The sequence below is a fragment of the Phocoena phocoena genome, chromosome 4, assembly GCF_963924675.1.
Source record: "Phocoena phocoena chromosome 4, mPhoPho1.1, whole genome shotgun sequence".
Classification (NCBI taxonomy): Eukaryota; Metazoa; Chordata; class Mammalia; order Artiodactyla; family Phocoenidae; genus Phocoena; species Phocoena phocoena.
This window is the reverse complement of record NC_089222.1, coordinates 126,036,692-126,049,183: the sequence shown is the minus strand read 5'-3', so window position 1 is coordinate 126,049,183 and position 12,492 is coordinate 126,036,692. Positions and strand designations below refer to the sequence as shown.

General features: G+C 36.2%; 1 pseudogene; it reads left to right on the top strand.

Moving 5' to 3' along the window:
• The first annotated feature begins 647 nt into the window (after positions 1-647).
• Positions 648-12,492, top strand: part of LOC136122091 (small ribosomal subunit protein uS5 pseudogene) — a 38,258-nt pseudogene continuing 26,413 nt past the window's right edge.

Here is a 12,492-nt window from a genome sequence, read left to right as displayed (position 1 = left end):
AAGATCACCTTAATGGGACAAATTAACATTATGTGCCTCTTGACATGATACACTGAGAGGAACACCTATTATTTCTTTGGTATTATTGCCAAAAGTATATAACCTGAATCTATGAAAAACATCAGACAGGCCCACACTGAGGGACATTCTACAAAGTAACTAGCCTTAACTCTTCACAAATGTTAAGACAAAAGCAACCTTGAGGACCTGTTCTATACTTAACAAACATGGAATTAAATATGTGTGTTGCTATATTGGATCATGAACAGAAACAGACATCAATATGTAATTTTATGACTTTGACCATCATATTTTTTTTAATATAAGAGAATATCTTTTATCTTAGAAAATATACAGTGAAGTATTTAGAGTTAAAATGACATATCCCTGTAAATTAATATTGTAAATATCAATATTTCCAAGAAAAAATAAAGAATGAAAGAGAATAAAGCAAGTGTGTGAAATGTAAATTTATGAGGATTTGAGAAAGCTATGTGAGAACTGTTTGCGTTTTTTGCAACTTTTCTTGTAAGTCAGATGTTATTACAAAAACGTTTAAAAAATAGAGTACTGGTAGAAAATTTGGAATTTTGAGATGATGTCAAAGGGAAGAGAACAAATAGTTAAAATTTCCAAGTCCCCAGTGAATGCCTGGAGTGTCTGAGCCCGCCTCCTGGGTTTCAGCAGCAGTGAACCGGGCAGCGGATATCAGATACCCAGACTCCACCTTTACTTTCACCTGCGTTGGTGACCACAAAAGTGACTCTCAAGGCTATTGGAGCTGCTACACCAGGCAAGACCTACAAGACAGTGGGAGAGTAAGACTTGGAGATGACCTTCCTCCCCACAAATACATCAGAAATATATCTACATGTGGAATAACTCCTACAGAACACCTACTGAACAGTGGCAGAAGACCTCAGACTTCCCAAAAGGCAAGAAACTCACCACATGCCTGGGTAAGGCCAAAGAAAAAAAGAAAAAATAGAGACAAAAGCATAGGGACGGGACCTGCATCAGTGAGAGGGAGCTGTGAAGGAGGAAAGGTTTCCACACACTATGAAGCCCCTTCACTTGTGGAGACAAGGTAGTGGGAGAAGCTTCAGAGCCACGGAGGAAAGCTCAGCAGCAGGGGTGCAGACTGCAAAATGGAGAGATTCCCGCACAGAGGATTCATGATGACCACTCACCAGCCCGAGAGGCTTGTCTGCTCACCTGCTGGGGCAGGCAGGGGCTGGGAGCTGAGGCTCCGGCTTCGGAGGTCGGATCCCAGGGAGAGGACTGGGGTTGGCTGCGTGAGCACAGCCTGAAGAGGGCTACTGCACCACAGCTAGCCCAGAGGGAGTCTGGGAAAAAGTTTGGAACTGCCTAAGAGGCAACAGACCATTGTTTTGGGGTGCTTGAGGAGAGGGGACTCAGGGCACTGCCTAAACGAGCTCCAGAGATGGGCACGAGCTGCGGCTATCAGCGCAGACATCAGAGATGGGCATGAGACACTAAGGCTGCTGCTGACACCACTAAGAATCCTGTGTGCAAACGCAGGTCCTCTCTACACCTCCCCTTCCAGGAGCCTGTGCAGCCCGCCACTGCCAGGGTCCCATGATCCAGGGATAACTTCCCTGGGAGAACACACGGCACGTGTCAGGCTGGTGCAATGTCATGCTGGGTTCTGCTGTCACAGGCTCGCCCTGCATCCGTACTCCTCCCTCCCCCCAGCCTGAGTGAGCCAGAGCCCCCTAATAAGCTGCTACTTTAACCCCGTCCTGTCTGAGCGAAGAACAGACGCTCTCAGGTGACCTACATGCAGAGGTAGTGCCAAATTCAAAGCTGAACCCCGGGAGCTGTGTGAACAAAGAAGAGAAAGGGAAATCGCTTCCCACAGCCTCAGGAGCAGCGGATTAAATCTCCAGAGTCAACTTGATGTACACTGCATCTCTAGAATACCTGAATAGAGAAGAAATAATCCCAAATTGAAGGGGTGGACTTTGGGAGCAATTATATATATATATATTTTTTTTTTTCCTTTTTTTCTTTTTCTGAGTGTGTATGTGTACACTGCTGTGCATGACTTGCTTTTACCATTTGTCCTAGGGTTCTGTCTGTCCTATTTTATTTATTTATTTTTTTTGTATAGCTTTTAGTGCTTGTTATCATTGGTGGATTTGTTTTCTGGTTTGGTGGCTCTCTTCTTTCTTTCATTCTTTGTTTTTTTTACTTTTTACTATTTTTATTTTTAATAATTATTTTTTATTTTAATAACTTTCTAAATTTTATTATGAGCTATGTGGTGCTCTGGCTAGGTGTCAGGCCTGTGCCTCTGAAGTGGAGGAACTGAGTTCACGACAGTCATCCACCAGAGACCTCCCAGCTCCACATAATAACAAATGGCAAAGATCTCTCAGAGATCTCCATCTCAATGCCAATACTCAACTCCACTCAAGGACCAGCAAGCTATAGTGCTGGACACCCTATGCCAAACAACTAGCAACACAGGAACACAACGCCACCCATTAGCAGGAAGGCTGCCTAAAATCATAATAAGGTCACAGACACCCCAAAACACACCACTGAATACGGACCTCATCACCAGAAAGACAAGATCCAGCCTCATCCACCAGAACACAGGCACTAGTCCATTCCGCCAGGAGGCCTATAACACCCACTGAATCAACCTTAGCCACTGGGGGCAGACATGAAAAACAACAAGAACTATGACCTGCAGGAAAAGGAGACCCGCAAAACAGTAAGTTAAGCAAAATGAGAGGACAGAAAAACACACAGCAGATGAAGGAGCAGATAAAAACCCACCAGACCTAACAAATGAAGAGGAAATAGGCAGTCTACCTGAAAAAGAATTCAGAATAATGATAGTAAAGATGATCCAAAATCTCTGAAATAGAATAGAGAAAATGCAAGAAACATTTAACAAGGACCTAGAACTAAAGATGAAACAAGCAATGATGAACAACACAATAAATGAAATTAAAAATTCTCTAGAAGGAATCAATAGTAGTACAACTGAGGAAGAAAGGATAAGTAACCTGGAAGATAAAATAGTGGAAAAACTACAGCAGAGCAGAATAAATAAAAAAGACTGAAAAGAATTGAGAACAGTCTCAGAGATCTCTGGGATAACATTAAATGAACCAACATTCAAAATATAGGGGTCCCATAAGAAGAAGAGTAAAAGAAAGGGACTGAGAAAATATTTGAAGAGATTATAGTTGAAAACATCCTTAATATGGGAAAGGAAATAATTAATCAAGTCCAGGAAGCACAGAGTCTCATACAGGATAAATCCAAGGGGAAACAGGCCAAGAATCATATTAATCAAACTATCAAAAATTAAATACAAAGATAAATATTAAAAGCAGCAAGGGAAAAATAACATACAAGGGAATCCCCATAAGGTTAACAGCTGATCTTTCAGCAGAAACTCTGCAAGCCAGAAGGGAGGGACAGCACATATTTAAAGTGTTGAAAGGGAAAAACCTACAACCAACATTACTCTACTCAGCAAGGATCTCATTCAGATTTGACAGAGAAAATAAAACCTTTACAGACAAGCAAGAGCTAAGAGAATTCAGCACCATCAAAACAGCCTAACAACAAATGCTAAAAGAACTTCTCTAGGCAGGAAACACAAGAGAAGGAAAAGGCCTACAATAACAAACCCAAAACAATTAAGAAAAAGGTAATAGGACAATACATATCGATAATTACCTAAAATGTAAATGGATTAGATGCTCCAGCCAAAAGACATAGACTGGCTGAATGGACAAAAAAACAACACCCATATATATGCTGTCTAAAAGAGACCAACTGCAGACCTAAGGACACATACAGACTGAAAGTGAGGGGATGGAAAAAAATATTCTATGAAAATGGAAATCAAAAGGAAGCTGAATTAGCAATTCTCATATGAGACAAAATAGATTTTAAAACAAAGACTATTATCTGAGACAAAGAAGAACACTACATAATGATCAAGGAATCAATCCAAGAAGATATAGCCCTTGTAATATTTATGCACCCAACATAGGAGCACCTCAATACATAAGGCAAATGCTAACAGCCATAAAAGGGGAAATTGACAGTAAAACAATCAGAGTAGGGGACTTTAACACCTCACGTTCACCGATGGACAGATCATCCAAAATGAAAATAAATAAGGAAACACACACTTTAAATTATATACTAAACAAGATGGACTTAATTAATATTTATAGGACATTCCATCCAAAAACAACTGAATACCTTTCTTCTCAAGTGCTCATGGAACATTCTCCAGGATAGATAATAACTTGGGTCACAAATCAAGCTTTGGCAAATTTAAGAAAATTGAAATTGTATCAAGTATCTATTTTCGATAACAACGTATGAGACTAGATATCAATGACAGGAAAAGATCAATAAAAAATACAAACACATGGAGGCTAAACAATACACTACTTAATAACCAGGAGATCACTGAAGAAATCAAAGAGAAAATCAAAAAAAAAATACCTAGAAACAAATGACAATGAAAACACAATGACCCAAAACCTATGTGATGCAGCAAAAACAGTTCTAAGAGGGAACTTTATAGCAATACAATCATACCTTAAGAAAAAAGAAACATCTCAAATAAATAAATAAATAAATAAATAAACTTACACCTACAGCAATTAGAGAAAGAAGAGCAAAAAAAAAAAAAAAAAAAAAAAACCCAAAGATAGCAGAAGGAAAGAAATCAAAAAATCAGATCAGAAATAATTGAAAAAGAAATGAAGGAAACAAGGGGAAAGATCAATAAAACTAAAAGCTAGTTCTTTGAGAAGATAAAGAAAATTAATAAACCATTAGCCAGATTCTTCAAGGAAAAAAGGGAGAAGACTCAAATCAATAGAATTAGAAATTAAAAGGGAGAAGTAACAACTGACCCTGCAGAAATACAAAGGATCATGAGAGATTACTACAAGCAACTATATGCCAGTAAAATAGACAACCTTGAAGAAATGGACAAATTCTTAGAAAAGAACAACCTTCCGAGACGGAACCAGGAAGAAATAGAAAATATAAACAGAGCAATCACAAGCACTTAAATAGAAGCTGTGATTAAAAATCTTCCAACAAATAAAAGCCCAGGATGAGATGGCTTCACAGGAGAATTCTATCAAACATTTAGAGAAGAGCTAACACCTATCCTTCTCAAACTGTTCCAAAATATAGTAGAGGGAGGAACACTTACAAACTCATTCTACAAGGCCACCATCACCCTGATACCAAAACCACACAAAGATGTCACAAAGAAAGAAAACTACAGACTAATATCACTGATGAACATACATGCAAAAATCCTCAATAAAATACTAGCAAACAGAATTCAACAGCACATTAAAAGGATCATACACCATGATCAAGTGGAGTTTTTCCCAGAAACACAAGGATTCTTCAGTATACACAAATCAATCCATGTGATACACCATATTAACAAACAAAAGAAAAAAAAAACCATATGATCATCTCAATAGATGCTGAAAAACTTTCAACAAAATTCAACACCCGTTTATTATAAAACCCTCCAGAAAGTAGTCAAAGGGGGAAATTACCTCAATATAATAAAGGCCATATATGACAAACCCACAGCAAACATTGTCCTCAATGGTGAAAAACTGAAACCATTTCCACTAAGATCAGGAACAAGACAAGGTTGCTCACTCTCACCACTATTTTTCAACACTGTTTTGGAAGTTTTAGCCACAGCAATCAGAGAAGAAAAATAAATAAAAGGAATTCTAATCGGAAAAAGAAGTAAAACTGTCACTGTTTGCAGATGACATGATACTGTACATAGAGAAACCTAACGTTGTTACCAGATAACTACTAGAGCTAATCAATGAATTTGGTAAAGTAGCAAGATACAAAATTATAGCACAGAAATGTCATGCATTCATATACACTAACAACAACACATCTGAACGAGAAATTAAGGAAACACTCCCACTTATCACTGCAACAAAAAGAATAAATACCTAAGGATAAACCTACCTAAGGAGACAAAAGACCTGTATACAGAAAAGTATAAGACACTGATGAAAGTAATTAAAGATGATACAAACAGATGGAGAGATATACCATGTTCTTGGATTGGAATAATCAATATTTTGAGAATGATTCTACTACCCAAAGCAATCTACAGATTCAATGTTATCCCTATCAAACTACCAAAGGCATTTTTCACAGAAGTAGAAGAAAAAATTGCACAATTGTATGGAAAAACAAAAGACCCCAAATAGCCAAAGCAATCTTGAGAAAGGAGAAGGAGCTGGAGGAATCGGGTTCCCTGACTTCAGACTATACTACAAAGCTACAGTAATCAAGACAGTATGGTACTGGCACAAAAACAGAAATATAGATCAATGGGACAAGATAGAAAGCCCAGAGATAAACCCACACACATATGGTCACCTTGTCTTTGATAAAGAAAGCAAGAATATACAATGGAGAAAAGAGAGCCTCTTCAATAAGTGGTGCTGGGAAATTTGGACAACTTCAGGTAAAAGAATGTAATTACAATACTCCCTAACACCATACACAAAAATAAAGTCAAAGTGTATTAAAGACCTAAATGTAAGGTTAGACACTATATAACCCTTAGAGGAAAACATAGGCAGAACTCTCTATGACATAAATCACAGCAATATCCTTTTTGACCCACCTCCTACAGAAATGGAAATAAAAACAAATATAAACAAATTGAACCTAATGAAATTTAAAAGCTTTTGCACAGCAAAGGAAACAATAAACAAGACCAAAAGACAACCCTCAGAATGGGAGAAAATATTTGCAAATGAAGCAACTGACAAAGTATTAATCACTAAAACTTACAAGCAGCTCATGCAGTTCAATGTCAAAAACACAAACGACCCAATCCAAAAATGGGCAGAAGACCTAAATAGATATTTCTCCAAAGAGATATACAGATGTCAACAAAAACATGAAAGAATGCTCAACATCATTAATCATTAGAGAAATTCAAATCAGAACTAAAATGAGTTATCACCTCACACTTGTCAGAATGGCCATCATCAAAAAATCTACAAACACTAAATGCTGGAGACAGTGTGGAGATAAGGGAACCCTCTTGCACTGTTGGTGGAAATATAAATTGGTACAGCCACTATGGAGAACAGCACGGAGTTTCCTTAAAAAAACTAAAAATAGAAGTACCATACAACCCAGCAATCCCACTACCAGGCATATACCCAGAGTAAATCATAATTCAAAAAGTGTCATGTACCACAATGTTCATTACAGCTCTATTTACAATAGCCAGGACATGGGAGCAACCTAGTTATCCATCAACAGGTGAATGGATAAAGAAAATGTGGCACATATGTACAATGGAATATTACTCAGCCATAAAAAGAAACAAAATTGAATTATTTGTAGTGAGGTGGATGGACCTACAGTCTGTCATACTGTGTGAAGTAAGTCAGAATGAGAAAAACAATATCGTATGCTATCACATATATACAGAATCTAAAAAGAAAGAAAAGAATGGTTCTGAAGAACCTAGGGACAGGATGGGAATAAAGATGCAGACCTACTAGAGAGTGGACTTGAGGACATGGGGGTGGGGGAAGGGTAAGCTGGGATAAAATGAGAGAGTGTCATGGACATATATACACTACCAAATGTAAGTCAATAGCTAGTGAGAAGCAGCCACATAGAACAGGGAGATCAGCTTGGTGCTTTGTGACCACCTGGAGTGGTGGGATAGGGAGGGTTGGAGGGAGACGCAAGAGGGAGCGGATATGCAGATATAGGTATATGTAAAACTGATTCACTTTGCAATACAGCAGAAACTAACACACCACAGTCAAGCAATTATACTCCATTAAAGATGTTATTATTATTATTTTTTTCTATAAAGAAAAGCCCAAGCCTAGATAATGTCACTGGTGAATTCTTCCCAAAATTTAAAGAGAACTAAGATGAATCCTCCACAAATTCTTACAAAAATAAAATTAAAAAAAGAGGGACTGTTTCCCTTCTCATTCTATCTGCCCATTATTACCCTGATTTCAAAACTATACAAAGATATCACAAGAAAAGAATATTACAGAACAGTATTTCTTATGAATACTGGCACTAAAATTTCCAATAAATAGTAGCAAGCCTAGTCCAGCAACATAAAAAAAAAAAAAGATACACAACGCCCAAGTTGAGACTTATTCCAGAAATGTAACTTTGGTTCAAAATACAAAAAAAAAAAAAAAAAAAAAAAGAAAAATCAATGTATTATAATGTATTATTAGAATACAGGAGAAAAACACATGGTCATCTTAGTAGAGCAAGAAAAACAACTGATAAAATTCAGGATATAACATTTTAACAAACTAAGAATAGAAGGGGACTTCCTTAATGTGATAAAAGGAATTTATTACAAAAGCTAACTTCATTTTTAATGGTAAAATATTCAATACTTTTCCCCAAGATAAAGAACAAGACAAAGAAATTTTCTCCTGTCATTTTACTCAGTATAGAGGTTATAGACTAGTTAATTAGGCAAGAAATTGAAGTGAAAGACCTTCAGCTTGGAAAGAAAAAAGTAAAACTACCTCTATTTGCAGATGATATGATCTTGTATATAGAAAACCCTAAGAAATACACACACACATGCACACACACAAGTATGATTATTAAGTGAATTCAGCAATGTTGCAAGTTACAAAATTAAATAAAATAATTAAATGTACTTCTAAATACTAGCAATGAACAATTCAGAAATTAAGAGAGCACTTCCATACAACAAGTAAAATACTTAAAAAATAAATTAACAAAGAAATGCAACACTCATGTAGTGAAAACTGTAAAACATTAATGAGGGAAATTAGAGAAGACCTGTATAAATAAAAGATATCTTGTGTTCATGGATTAGAAGACAATATCGTTAAGATGATTGCAATAATTTCTAAATTATGCCATAGATTAGACATCATTTCTACAAAATCCTAGCTAGTTTTCTTTTTTTTTTTTTTGCAGTAATTGGTAAGCTGACCCTAAAATTCATATAGAAATTCAAGGCATTCAGAATAGCTAAAATAAGCTTGAAGCAGAGGAACAAAGTTAGAATACTCATACTTCCCAATTTTAAAATTTACTACAAAGCTACTGTAAACAAGACAATGTGGTGCTGTCATAAGCATAGACATATTAGACCATTTGAAAAGAATTATGTGTCTATAAGTAAACAGAATCATTTATGACCAATTGATTTTCACCAGAGTGTGAAGACAATAAAGCAAGGGAGAAAGAGTCTTTTTAACAAATGGCACTGAGACATCTGAATATCTCCATACAAAGAGTAAAATTAGCTCTCTATCTTACAGCATTTATAAAAGGTAGATCAAAATGGATCAAAGAACCAAATATAAGTGATAAAATTATAAAAAAGGAAAACACGCAAACCTTTGTGACCTGGGATTAGGCAACAGTTTCTTGTAAGTGAAATCAAAGTACAATTAACAAAAGAAAAAAAAAAATACATAATTGACTTTATCAAAATTAAAACCTTTTGTGCTTCAAAAGACACTATCAAAAAACTGAAAAGATAATCTGCATAATGGGAGAATAAATTTGCAAATCATATATCTAATAAAGGTCCCTCATCCAGAATACAAAAGTAATTCTTTCAACTTAACAATAAAAAGACAAATAACCCAGTTTTGTTCTTTTATTGAGTTGAGTTGTAAGAGTTCTTTATATATTTCTGGAGACAGTGAGTAGTGACCTTGAGCATCTTTTGTGTATATATTATTCATCTGTATATCTTCTTTGAAGAAATGTCTATTAAAACCCAATAATTAAAAATGGGCAATAGGTTTGAATAAGCATTTCTCCAAGGAAGATATATATATATATATATATATATATATATATATATATTTTTTTTTTTTAATCTGTATCTATACCTATATAACCTATGAGCATGTGGAAAGATACTCAGGATCATTAGTCATGAAGAGAATGCAAACCAGAGCCACAAAGAGATACTACTTTATAGTCAGTAGGATACCTGCAATCAAACACTAAGTGTGGATGAGGCTATAGAGAAATAGGAATACTCATAAAATATAAAACGGTTTAATGTCTATGGAAAACAACTGAGCAGTTCCTTAGAAACTTAAACATGGAGGCACCATATGGCTCAGAAGTTTTATACTAGTTCGTATACCCCCACAAAAATCAAACCCACAAAAAATCTGTACATGAATGCTCATAGCAGCATTATTCATAAAAGCAAAACAGTGAAAACAACATAAATATCAATAACTGATAGCTGGGTAAACAAAATATAATATAGCATATGATGGAATATTACTCAGCCATAAAAAGGAATAGAATACTGATACATGCTACAATATAGACCAACTGGGAAAACACTATGCTAAGTGAAAGAATGATGGAGGAGACCCAATAAGGCCTTGCGTCACAGTACAATTGGGTAGAAAGGATGAAGGCCACAATAACAAACCAATGCAGGAGGAGGGGTGTCTCCTTGACTCAAGAAATTGGGTACATAATGTTTCACAGATCCAACAACACAGCTTCGAGCCTTGGAGCCACAAAGATTTGGGACCTTGGGTCACTCATGTGTCCTAAATGGACAAGACTCCATCTGTTTAAGCAAGGCCCAGCAGTTTCCCGAAGTAGAATGATAGAGTGGTCAGCAGCCTACCTATGTGTGATTTTCTACTTGAACTTGATATTGGAAGAGAAAAAGTGAAGAATAATGTTGCACATTCATTGAATAAGAAATGTTCACTACTCTTTGAAGATTTGGGGGTCATTTGTAGAAGGTCTTTTTGCCTATGAAAAAGCTCTCAAACTTTTCTGGAAATTTTGCCTATTAGACCATTTTGCTATATCTACACATTCTAAATGTAAGCAGGTTGCTACCGTATAATAACATCAAATTATAAAATCATATATTGTAAATGTCCTTCAAAGATTATACAAGAGAAATGTCTTCTCAAAAGAACTTTTGGAAATGAAATTGTTAGAACATCACTACTATAAATAATACCAGGAGCATCATACACAGCTGTGTTCAGTGGGCTGGAAAGGTGGAGTAGTTTGTCAATTACAGTCCATGTTTACCTCCACTGGTACTGGTTCCCATGGAGGTTTCTTCCTGTGAGTCTCAGTTTCAGTAAGCCATGACTTCCTGTATTTGTCTGTCTATCTCTCCAGCCTGGGACATACCAGTTGGCCCCGTGTCTTTATCTCTCTTATGAATCCAAGAAGAATTGTTGATTTTTCAGTCTGTTTAGCTTTTTTACTTGTTAGAATGGAATGGTCACTTCTAAGCTCCTTACATGTGGAAACAGAAACTCCAAGTTCTTGATCTTTTATGAATATTTCTAAGAAGTTATATGAATTGAATGCTGAGTAAATGCTTTGAGCTTTAGATCTCAAAACTATAAAATAATGACCTAGATAAACTATCCTGTGAAAGCTAATCATATACACTTTACTCTGGTTGACTTAAAATTTTCTGTCTCTTGGAAATGTTCTTCAGTCACCAACATTGTACTTAACAACTTACAGAGCTTGTCTCTAAATTGTTGCTTAGTGCATGCATTATGTTGTGATAGACACATAAAGCAGCTGGAATCTTTAAACCAAACCCTGATCCCTCTTTAAACCAAACATGATCTTTAAACCAAACATGATCCCTCATCTAGAAATTTTGGCAAATAGTTAACTGACTTCTTTGTGGAAATCTCCATCCATCAGCTAGATCTTTTAGAGACCTTGTTGATAGACAGATAAAATAATTTTTCTGAACTCTCAAGAGATAACAAGCATAATTTTTGAGGCAGGAAATAAATAGGACTTTTCTTAAAGATATGCCATAAGAGAAATATGCACATTCATTAAGATGTAGCAGAATTCAATTTGCCTCTAAAATAAAGTTTATCTCGGACCATATGAAATTGCCATATCTGACCAGTTTTGACTTATGAAAATGTGTATTTTATGCAAAACCTAAAAAATACATAGGAAAGCTAATGTAAAAATTAAAATGTATTTTTCTACTATACCAACAATAAAGCAGTTTCCTGTTAATGCTAGAATCTTCTTAAAATATATTAAAATATATTAACTACTGGATTTTGAGAAATATCATGCACATTAAAAAGAAAAATTGGGGCTTCCCTGGTGGCGCAGTGGTTGAGAGTCCGCCTGCCGATACAGGAGACACGGGTTCGTGCCCCGGTCCAGCAAGATCTCACATGCCGTGGAGCAGCTGGGCCCGTGAGCCATGGCCGCTGAGCCTGCGTGTCTGGAGCCTGTGCTCCGCAACGGGAGAGGCCACAACAGTGAGAGGCCTGTGTACCGCCCCCCCAAAAAAAGAAAAATTGACAAATTAAAGATAGACTCTTTAAAGTTATGTAATGGCATTTCCATTTAGCATTTTGACTCTGGGAGAAAGAGTAC